Raw genomic sequence first — 12,514 nt, 5'->3', positions numbered from 1 at the left:
TGAAATGTTCCCTTGGTATCTCTAATTTTCTTGAAGAGATCTCTAGTCTTTCCCATTCTGTTGTTTTCCTCTATTTCTTTGCATTGATCGCTGAGGAAGGCTTTCTTATCTCTTCTTGCTATTCTTTGGAACTCTGCATTCAGATGCTTATATCTTTCCTTTTCTCCTTTGCTTTTTGCTTCTCTTCTTTTCACAGCTATTTGTAAGGCCTCCTCAGACAGCCATTTTGCTTTTTTGCTTTTCTTTTCCATGGGGATCATCCTGATCCCTGTCTTCTGTACAATGTCATGAATCTCTGTCCATAGTTCATCAGGCACTCTATCAGATCTAGTCCATTAAATCTATTTCTCACTTCCACTGTATAATCATAAGGGATTTGATTTAGGTCATACCTGAATGGTCTAGTGGTTTTCCCTACTTTCTTCAATTTCAGTCTGAATTTGGCAATAAGGAGTTCATGATCTAAGCCACAGTCAGCTCCCAGTCTTGTTTTTGCTGACTGTATAGAGCTTTTCCATCTTTGGCTGCAAAGAATATAATCAATCTGATTTTGGTGTTGACCATCTGGTGATGTCCATGTGTAGAGTCTTCTTTTGTGTTGTTGGAAGAGAGTGTTTTGGAGTAATTAACAGCAGAAAAAAAAATTAAAGAAATATATAGTTCAAAATGCAGAAATGAGTTATTATGGTTAAGAATCCTCTGTTTCTTGTCAATAAAGACCTAACAGGTTACCATTACTTTTTCAAATTTGACTTATGTAAGGGAAAACTTAAGAACTTTTTTAATGCATTAAAACAGTGCTAGTAGAAAGAAAACAGCCATATTCATTTTTTTGATTCTGCAAAGTGAATCATTGGAAGTTAATACCTTTTGATGTACTATCAGTGGTACTCACTAGAATCTCATAGGAAGTCTTAAAAACAAACAAAAAAAGTTTTTCTCAAGCTCCAACCCTCAGATTCTGATTTAGCTGTTCTTGGAGTGCAGCCTGGGAGCAAGTCATTTTAAAGCCTGACAAGAGTTGAGAATTACTGTGCTAAATAACTATTTTGAGATGAAACAAATAAATACTTTAGGCTTTCAATGAAGCAAACAACTGAGGCACATTCTATTCATAATTATTGGTGATGGATAATTCAGAGTCCATCTGGTGATAAATAGTCCAGGTGGCTTTATCACGAGGCTTTCATTATCAGAGAAAAATTGGTAACAGGAAAAGGCAAAGCCACCTTTTCATTGAAATAGTGAAAAACATAATGCTGGGTTATTATCTTAAATAAATTCATTAAAATTATATCATAAGGAAAATTTTAAGCTATAACTGCAGCAATGAACTGGAGTAAAGATTGAAGCAAGTAGACATAATTCTTCTTTCCTGACAAAATTACACTACAGTTCAGCCTAAACCAGAACTATTATTTCAAAGAATACTCAAAGATGTCATCAATTTTCCCAGGGGTTCCTCTTGCCCTTTGATTCTAAAATAATTTTCATATGAAGCATCTACTTATATCCTCATCCATTTTTGTTCTCTCATTTTTAATTGTTCATTGGTCTCACTCTGCTGGATCCTCATTTATCAATGGATTTATATATGATTCAGGCAGTTTTCCAACATCAATTGTTTTGAATTAATGAATTCTTTTTTTATATATGTAATTTTATTTATTTATTTATTTTTGACCGTACTGGATCTTTGCTGCTGCACGGGCTTTTCTCTAGTTGTGGCAAGCAGGGGCTACCCTCCAGCTGTGGTGCTTGCACTTCTCATTGCAGTGGCTTCTCTTGTTGCAGAGCATGGGCTCCAGGGCAATGGGGCTTCAGTAGTTAGGGCATGTGGGCTCAGTTGGTGTGGCTTCCCAGCTCCAGAGTATAGGCTCAGTAGTTGTGGTGCACAGGCTTAGTTGCTCCAAGGCATGTGGGATCTTACCAGTTAAGGGATCAAACCCGTGTCTTCTGCGCTGGCAGGTGGATTCTCTACCACTGAGCTACCAGGGAAGTCCGAGAATTAATGAATTCTTGCAATCAATTTGTTATATGGATTGCATGTGTACCATATTTTTAGCATTGCATTTTTTGTGTGTGTTACATTGTTGTAAGCATTTTATAATCAGCCCAAAACTGATTAATAAAAACATCAGCTTAGTGAGATTTTAGAAAGCTACTTTTATAACCAGTCACTTCATCAGTAAATATTTTCTTCTTATGATAGTTCACCTTGTAACCAAACTGTGAGGGCTTAGACAATGAAGGCTCTTATTATCAGAACATTATTTAAGAACATCAAGGTAATGAACAACAGTAATACTCTAGACCTTAATGTTCCAGAAACTGAAAGCCAGGTTCATATATCTTTTTTCCCTTTAAGGAACAAAGATGTCTTAACAAATATGAGATAATGAACTTTATATTGTTTCTATGTACCACATTTATTTAAGGAACATATAAAATGCTTGGAAAATTAAGATTTTCCCATTTGTATATCAACTGTTAATATATTTTGAATGAAAGATATATGTCCCTCCTTATCTGAAATAATGGGAGGATCCCAGAAATTTGAGAAAAATATAAATATAATCAATATTTGTGGTATTTTTTACATATTGAAAATTAATTTAAGAGGTAAAAACAAAATACAAGTAGTTCGCTTTGCTCATAATATGTTTGATTATGTTCAATATTCAAGGGCTGAGAAAAAGAGAAATAGGGAGGGAAGCACTTATTTTTATGTTTTTAATAAGCAATGGCATGAGAGGAAAATTCAGGATAAACGTTTGCCAAATTCAACTTTTTTCTCCCACAAAAACTTCACAGTTCTATTTTAGATGAAAAACCATTAGATATTTATTTTCACAATATTCTACAAGTAAGACACAAACAGAACTGCTTGAATATGATGTTCATCATTCCAAGGTACCAGGATGAATGTATTATTTTAGTTAAAAATGTAAAACATCTCTAGAAATTGAGAGCATAATCTGAAGGGAGACAAATGAAAATCAGTATTTTTTTTCAAATTGAGAATATCTACACATATGTGAAAGAACCAAGAACTTTCAGGATACACAGAGAAACAACAAATTCTTATATGGTCAGGCTTATGATTTTAGCATACTCTACACTTGTGTGCACACACACAAACACACACACACACTATTGTTATCTCTGCAGTCGGGCCTCGAGCACAGAAGTCTGTCAAGAGACAAAAAAGAAATCATCCCCTAAAGTACTCCTACAACCAAAGAAAGCAGAGCTGGTGAGCAGATGTTCTTTGCGGTAAAGATGCTGTGATGACCACTTTATCCCAGCAAGCTTTGAAAAGCACTACTCACACAGACCTTCCAGAAAGCTGTAATATATTATGGATAACAAAGAACTCAGTCTATCTTTTCAAATAATTTGTGAGTAAAATGAAGAAAGTCAAACAACTCTGGCTTCTTGTAAGTCCTACTGAAGTATATGTTTTTCGCTCCAGCTGCATTAAAACACTGAGTTTAATCTAATGATAAAAATTAGCTCACTCACATCTGGGAATCATTCCTGCAAAGCTTGCCTCAAACTGTGTTCTAATTATTCGGTAATCTTGTTAATGTGATTTTAAAAGAAACCCTACAAAATCCACTGACAACTGCTTTCATTGTATCCATAATTATATCCATGTCATTAGTGTCTCTTAACAACCCCACAGTTCATAATATATCTCAGCAGTCAACATTATTACTTTTTTGTGACTACTAAAAGATTTTAGAATTGACTTCTCAGCTTTATGCTTAGGCACTGGACATGCCAAAAATAGATCAAATAGCTCATTTATCAACTCTACTTTCATTCACCTAAACCCCAGGAAATTATCAGATAAGCAGATAAGAATGTGAAATTCCTATTACTCAGTGACTAGCAGGAAGATGTGTATTTCAGTATCTACTAATTTCGCTGTCTCTGAAATTACCTTTAATAATTTTAGAGCTTTAAAACTCTATTAGTCCATGAATCCATGTTTTGCAGGAGAGAGACGTTGAGTTCATTGGTCAAACTGCCTTCTACTTGAATGAAGAGAAAAGAGGAAGTTTTATTTTGACTCTGGAAACATCATCAGCTATTTGAGACAAACTCTATCCCCTCATCTTTAACACTGGAATTCTACTTTTAACATGTTCTAGTGATGCTAATGTACTTAGAAAATATAAAACCACACAGAGCAAATCATGGGATAAATGAAATACATTTTTAAGTTTTAAAAAAGTCCTTGCAAGGATGAATTCTAAAGAAGTACAAAAATGCTACCAAATGATACGTGTAAGCCATCCTGTAGGATGTACAAAAGTCACAAGAGCATGATTTTCCTGAATCTCTAACACTTCCAGAAAGACCTGTAGCTATGGGTTGTAGTAGACCACCTCAAGGAAGGAAATCATTAGAGGACATGCTTTCCTGGAGGGCAGGAAAAAAAGCAATTTATATTCATCTCTGTATCCCCCACATCACACATCAGGATGTTTTGCATGTAAGGGAAACTTAATATGTCCATTGATTGAGTAAATTCCTAAAATGGGGCTTTCCCAGTGGTTTGCTGGTAAAGAATCCACCTGCAATGCAGGAGCTACAGGAAACGTGGGTTCAATCCCTGGGTCAGGAAGATCCCCTGGAGGAGGGCATGGCAACCCACTCCAGCACTCTTACCTGGAAAATCCCATGGACAGAGCCGCCAGAGGGGCTATAGTTCATGGGTTCCCAGAGCCAGACATGACTGAAGCGACTGAGCACGCACACAAGCACATTCCCAAAATGTTCTACTATCGGACAGAATTTCAGGGAATGAAAGGCTACTCTATAATCTCTTTGTTTCCTGTCACCTCCACTCATCCTATTTCCATTATAAAACCAAAACCTCTGGCTCCAGATGTTGAGCTATGCTATAATCCATGAGGGATAAGATATGACCATGTTATACCACAAATGGAGGTTGGGAATAACACTGGACAGAGAGCCTTGGAGAAAGGTCTCAGGCCAGGACATACCACCCACATACTACGTAAGACCAGGTGAGCCAACACCCCTCCAAACCGCAACAAACAAGAGGAATAGGACCGACTGTTTCTTTGGTTCTTCTACTTCTGTAACTAATTCATGATGAACAGGGCCCAATCCACTACCCAGAGCTGCCTTGGACTCTTCAGGACTTTACATATATCTCAAGAAGCATGTATGAGAAAAAAAATTCCAGTATTTTCATTAATTATATTGACTCTATGTTTAAAAGGAAGAAATGATAGGTACTTTGAAAGAATTAAATAGGTACTATAATTAGGAAACACATGAGGGCACCCTAATCAACCAACAGCAATAAATCTGAGAATAACATTTCTTTTGAAAGATCAATTGTCACAGACCTTTTGTTGATAATGCTAGTGAATTCTGGTGTCTGCCTATGACCAGGTTGGCTATTCCTGTCATATAAAATTTCAAGTGGCATTCAGTATACAGCCTGAAGGGGCTGCAGTCTTCACAGTGCCTGGTACACATGTCCATAATTCTTCAAGACAAAAGCACATTTGGTGGACTGTGTATATTTACCATTTGCTAAGCTGACATCATTTTATCCCATTCATTTCTGAGCCTTATATTTAAGCCAAGGATTTTGTGTTCCATCCTTATGATGAAATTCAGATTTTCTACTAAAGGCAACTACTTCAATTCAAAAGACTGAGTGCAGTGGTACTTAAAAACATTTGCAATTGGTTAAAAATAGGGAACTGAAAAAGTAAGCATAAAGCAAGAAAAGATTTTAAAATACAGAATAAGAATTTTAAACTCAATAAATAAATTATTTCCTTTAAATTCCAAACTTCAATTGTTACTTCTCAAACTACAAAACAAGCATTTTAAGGAATGCTGTATTCGTTCTTCCGTAACTTCCAATGAAACCATCTAATGACAGGCTTTTGCTTATTGACACATTTTTCAATGGTTGCTTGTATACGAAATGTTGGTATTTTCCAACTGTTTTCTGACTTCATGCATCATCTGGACTTTCTCTCCTCATTTCCTTACAGCTCAAGGCTTTCTCTCATCTGAAGCCATTGTTGGTTGACATGAAAAATGGACTCTAGTACAACTAATTCCATCAAATGAAGGAAAAACCTAAATCTCAATTACGAAACAATTAATTATAAAATCATTAGGTAGATTTTATTATACTTGAAGTTGTGCTTCTTTTCCATTAACAACTCTCTCAATTTATTTTCAGCTATATTAGTGATCTTTAATATCCTCACTCTATTTTTTTATAGAAAGTGTCTCTAAATAATTGACTCATTCAGTCAACAATTTCTCATGGGTTACAAATTATGTGTCAGATATGGGTCTGTGTGCTGCACTTATAGGACTAAATAAAACACAAATTTCCTGCATTCATGTAACATACATTAAAAAAAAATTTTTTTTAAAAAGCAATTTAAAATTTTCTGAAATGAGCCTTGAAGGTAATTATAGCCTACATTTTGACAGGGGAAAAAAAACAACAAGCAATATATAACTACAGGCTTATAGGTGCAAGGAAGATAAATAGAGCAAGTGAGGCTGAGAGTCATAGGGTTGTGCTAGTTTTTAACAGAGTGGCTAGAGAAGGCCTGGTAAGATGACACTTGGGTAAAGGTGTCTGAAAAGAAAAGAAAAAGAAACCTATCCTGGTCTTAGACCTTAGCCACCTTATCTTCTGTAGCTTGGTCATCACCAGAGCTGATATTTTGATCCCTCTCTAACTAAGACTTCTCAGCAGGAGAACCACAGAGCAACAGCGCTCGGTCTGGGGTGATTTTGCCCCAAAGGACATGGGACAATGTCTGGACATTTCTAACTGTCACATCTAGGAGGAGGTTACATATTCACATGTGATTGGTAAAGGCCAAAGATACAGCTCGATATCCTCCAATGCACACAGACAGCCCCCACAACAATGAGCGATCTAACCCCAAATGTCAGGAGAACCAAGGAGGAAAGGCTTTGCCATATATGATGAAGCATGCTTGGCCTCTCCAAAATACTCAATACCTACACCTAAGAGAAAACCAAAAACATTTTCAAACAATATCATTTTAAAGAGTATCTCTGCAGAGTTTACTTACAAAACAGTTTCAGTGATTCATTAAAGCAAAAATAAAGATGTAATTACTAATGTTTCATTATTTCAGTTTAAGTAAGTGCTTACATATAAAAGCTATCTATTCTTTCAAAAAGTAATTAAAAACTTGCACTAATTTCAACAGTCTCCAGTGAAAATTATTGAACTAAAGAAATGTACCTAATATAATGGTAAGTTTCAGCTTGAGTAAAAAGACTAGACTGTAGTGATTGCTAGGAGGATAGTGAGATGAAGGGGGAACATGAAAAAACTACTTGACTGGCAAGGGTTAAACTCCAGAAGTGGACACTGAGCTATCCACATAAGAGGCTAGCAGAAAATAATACTTGGCTGATTTAGTTTGGCAGGGCTTCCCAGGCAGTGCGAGTGGTAAAGAACTCACCTGCCAATGCAGGAAAGCTAAGAGATGTGGGTTTGATCCCTTGGTTGGGAAGATTCCCTAGAGGAGGGCATGGCAACCCACTCTAGCATTCTTGCCTGGGAAATCCCATGGACAGAGGAGACTCATGGGCTACAGTCCATTTAGTTTGACAGCTAAGTACATAAGTAGGTTTCAACATTAAAATGTTCTGTTTTTATTGTGTCATTAGAAAACTTGGTTGATACGAAGGCCATACAATGTTTATAATGAACATATTTGTTAAAACTACTCTCAGATGCCATCTGCCATGGGATCTCTTCCAATGCAAGTGTAATCACAAGGTTAGGAGGAAAGGAAGAAAAAAGACATTCTATTTAGTTTCTTACTTAAGGAAAATATAGAAATAGATCTTCACATATCAACTGAAAAAATCCCCTATACATCTCTAAGATAAGAACAATATATCTTAAACATTCTGCCACTGGAAAAAGAACACAGCCTGCTTATCACAGTGTTACCATGAAAAAAAAGGGACAAATGAAGAATCTCACACTGTGGGATGCATTATACATATTGCTGAGTGAAGAACACAGTTGGGAGCACACAGGCTGTTTTTAAAGCTATGGGTTTGGGACCAGGATTGAGTCCTTTCACCACCACTGACCTGGAGAATGGCCATGGCAAGCTCCTTAGCCTCTCTATAAGCTCCAGTTTTTTTTTTATTTGTCAATCGGGAAAAATGGTCATCAAAGTCCCCCTGTCATGAGGATTAAGTAACTAGACAGATACTAGAGTACCTGCGCTTGACTGGGCACTCCATAAAGCTTTGGTAATTACTGACAGCATTATGGATACAACTAGCTGCGTATGGACTGAAATGGTCCTGCCTTCTCTTTAGCACCCAAATCCATGCCCAGTGATGTGAGTCACTGTGAGAGATGCCAGCTTGTTGCTTGCCAGAGGTCACTGGACACATGTAGTTGTCCTTCCTATAGACACTACCTGAGCAATGAGTAGTAACTCCCATTGGGAAGATGGGACACAGAGCAGTTCTGGTTCCATTCTTCCATCCCCAACCCACCCATCTCAGTTTTCTTTACCCTTAGACTGAGTGACTTGGATAATAAGATAGCAGGAGAGGAGAGGTAGGAGAAAAGGAGAAACCACAAAATTATCACTCTCGGTGTATTAATATCGATGGCTAGCAATCAATATCCTGACTGCTGTGAGAACATGCAGCTGATGGGCAAATGTAGCTAAAATACAAAATATCTCATGAAGCACCACCCACGGAAGTTCTACTCTCCTAGAGAAAGAGGTGGCTAGAAGACAGCGTATTTTACTGAAATTTGCTAAACTTTCTCACAGTTTATTTAATACTTCTTTAACTTTTGATTCTGCAACATAATCAAGAAGTGAATTTATGAGAGACAAAGGATTTTAGAAACAACTAAATTTTGGATGGGGTATTGTTCATTTTTGTATGCTGGCTATTCCCATGACACACCATGTAACTCCTATCCAGCATCTCCAAGATACCAAAGCGAAAAGTCAAAATTTAGTCATTCAGTCGTGTCTGACTCTTTGCGACTTCATGGATCATAGCCTACCAGGCTCCTCTGTCCACGGGATTTTCCATGCTAGAGTACTGGAGTGGGTTGCCACTTCCCAGGGATCGAACCCAGGCCTCCCACATTGTAGGCAGACACTTTACCATCTGAGCCCCCAGGGAAGTCATGACACCAAGATACCAAAGGTGGGTTTAAAATGGTAGAGCCTTTCCCCAAACAATGCAGTTTCCTAAAGAACCCCAAGAGACAAAGGGTTTTATTGCTTTTCTGAGGAGGTACGAGACAGACCAAAGTTCTAAACAGTGACAAGAGGAATAGACAGTCCTACAGTTTTGCAAATTAAAGTGCTAAAAAAAACAAAACAAACCTGGAGGTTCTTTGCATTTGCCCACACTTAGGCAGATTTCATTTAAAACTTGGGGCTGGGCTAATATCCAAAAGATTAATAAATCTGAGTCTTTAAATGGTTCGCCTTCTTAATACACTAAATTGCGTACTGGGAAGTAGATGGTTCCTTGGATTAAGGTACCATAAAACCATAAGTAATGTTGATTTTGTATTTCAGAGTCTTGGAGGAGTGTCAGTCACTTAGTCATGTCTGACTCTTTGTGACACCACAGACTGTAGCCTGCCAGGCTCCTCTGTCTACGGAATTCTCCAGGCAAGAATACTAAAGTGGGTTGTCATTCCCTTCTCGAGGGGATCCTCCCGACCCAAGGACCAAACCGGGGTCTCCTGCATTGCAAGCAGATTCTTTACCATTTGAGCTACCAAGGAAGTTATTTCAGAGTATGCCCTACCAATTTGTATGTGTTAACTAGAAAATGCCAATGACTAAATAGCCAGTTCATTTACTGACCACAGTGCGTTATCCTGACAACTGAAAGTAACTTAATTTTCAAAATCTTCATCGAGGCCACGAAACTGAGACTGCTCAACCTGTAAAGTCTGTATACTTCTCTTTCAACACTTTAAAAATGTACCCTGTCAGTTTTAAGAGAGACAAGGTGCTGACTATCCTCACTGGTTAGCCAAGACATAAAGTGGAAATTTCTGGCACTAGAGATTCTAATGTTTAAATATGTCCTTTTTATGGTAGAGCAGGCCCCTGGGGTTGAAAGTAAGGGAGGGGTTTCAAGCCAAAAAATGCATTTAAAAATATATATCTTCCCTCTTACTTCATGATCGCTAGAATCAATTTATAAATACCTAATCTCTATTTAAGTTTAAATCCTAAGGTTACTAGAGCTAATTTATGGAAGTTCTCATGTAAGCAGCCTGAAAACCAGCTTAATAAACAGGTATTACTCACCATCAGCAAGTGCCTAATAAATTTGTCTAGACACAGGTGACGAGGCAGTAAAATTCACTCTAAAATTTCCACGGACTTGTGGGATTCATGTGGTTCTCTGAAATAATGAAATATAAATGTTCACATATTTTAATAAAAAAGGGTCATTGAAATGATTGTTTATGTTTGTAGCATAAAGTAATAGTAAATATTGAGGATATTATGCACAATTGACAAAGCTGAATACTTTAAGGGCAGATTAACTTTTTAAATTACTTTCATAGCTGCTGTAAATTATTTGAAAAACATTCCCCTACTTCAAGGTGTCAACACTTTGAATCACTGGTCTTTTACTCAGTGAGTCTTAGTATTTATTGATGAAGGAAAGGAACGGAAGCTTCCCTGGTGAGGTAAGGAAGAGGTCTGTGTTGGAAGGCACTAGAATATTTCATCTCTCCCTACATTAATTCCCATCTTCATCCCCTACTTCATTCTTACCAGGGATCCTAGTCCAAAGGAGAGGAAAATGGGATGGTTCTCTGTATTCACATATATATTCAGGGAATCATACTTCAGAGTACTATTTATATTTGTCTCCTCAGTATTCAAAGTAACTCAGTTTCAGCTTGACCCCTCCACATCCATCACATGTTTGAGAAACATAGCAGAATTCCCATGTTCTCTACTGAACAACTGAAACAAAACTCAACACATGGAAAAAAACACCTCAGGTGCAATGGGGGAAAAGAATCTCTCCACAGTTTCCAACTCTAAGTAGGCTTCACACAGTAACTTTTTCTAAACTGCTTGTAAGGGCAATTTATGAGTTCCTGATTGCTATAACATATTGTGCTCTTAAAAGGAAAAAGGTAATAGAAGTTTGGCTCCTTGCTGGCATTCCATTTTTTATAAGATTATTATATTGTCTTCAGGCTGGGTTGAGTCTGAAATTAATATAATTAACCTCCTGCTCAGCTACATGCATATATTTTCCATTCTCATTCATCTTTTCTCTCTGCCCCTGCAGACAGACTTGGAAAGGAAAGAAACCTATGTTCAGTGGTCTAACATTCATTGTTAGTTCCCAGACTTCTGTTCTAGAAGCCAGCATCAGTCGAATGTGAAAACAACCTGAGAAATCACAAGAGACCCCTCACAGCCGACCAGCTTGCTTTCCATAAATAGCACTTACATTTTCTGTTAAAAATGTTACAAAAACATATCAAGGACATCAGACAGACAAATGATCAGATAAAAACTGGCCACAAAGGCTTAAATCAGGAAAGGAAATCTCATGCTGAGATATAAATGTGAAAGAGGAAACTGGGTATTCAATTTTGGACCAATCAATAAAAAGACAGTATCCCAAATGAAACAGGATTCCAACTTCCTATACCCCACCTCCTTTTTGGACTAAAATATATGTGGCTTAACCTAGAAAACTGGAGGATTTTTCACACTTGAAGAAGAAAATTTAAATCTATCCAAAGCTGGCTCTGATTTCATTTTGAAGATTCTATTAAGATAATTAGTTTCCTACTCAAACTTCCATTCCATGTATGTCCAATGGAAGACAATCAGAATTCCAGTTTCCCATGACTTAGATGGGAATGAGAACACTGGATGCCTTCGGGCCATATGCAGCCCACATCAGGGATTGATTTGGTCTTCTCAGTGTTCTAAAATGAAGGAATTTTACAAAAACATCCATATTTTTATCTTCTCTTGAACATTAGATGTAGAGAAATTGGTACTACTTTTCAAAATGATCACAAACCCAGTTGCTTCCTTCAGATCAGGACACCAGTACGCAAGCTGCCACAGCCTTCCCCCCTGTGTAAGACCCAAGTCCCCCTCCTGGTATCTGATTCCTTCCTGCCTGTATATGCACACGCCTTTAGGCTACCCTAGAAGCAGAGGTGTGCATGAATCCTTTTATAAAAGCTTATGTTTATCCCATAAAGAGGTTTTAGGAAATGAACATTCCCTTGAAGACTTAGGCCAAGAGATTCAAATGACATATAAAACCACATTCAAATACTATGGGGATCTAAAATAACAGTGAAACCTGAAAGTCTTCATTAAATCCTTGTCCATTATATATGAATTCTCAAGATATTATATTACTACTTGATTCCTAACTTCACTAT

At 37.3% G+C, this 12,514-nt stretch overlaps 1 protein-coding gene across 1 annotated transcript in view; it reads right to left on the bottom strand.

Annotated features, from left to right (window-relative positions):
- Positions 1 to 10,451, bottom strand: part of SNCAIP (synuclein, alpha interacting protein) — a 134,265-nt gene extending 123,814 nt beyond the window's left edge. Inside the window, exon 1 of the mRNA XM_010846344.1 lies at positions 10,386 to 10,451. The gene's annotated coding sequence lies outside the window, so the exon portion shown is untranslated. The remainder of the gene's footprint in view (positions 1 to 10,385) is intronic.
- Between the last annotated feature and the right edge of the window lie 2,063 nt (positions 10,452 to 12,514).

The sequence above is a fragment of the Bison bison genome, unplaced genomic scaffold (genome assembly GCF_000754665.1).
Source record: "Bison bison bison isolate TAMUID 2011002044 unplaced genomic scaffold, Bison_UMD1.0 scf7180017864235, whole genome shotgun sequence".
Lineage (NCBI taxonomy): Eukaryota > Metazoa > Chordata > Mammalia > Artiodactyla > Bovidae > Bison > Bison bison.
This window is presented reverse-complemented; position numbering and strand designations above follow the sequence as displayed.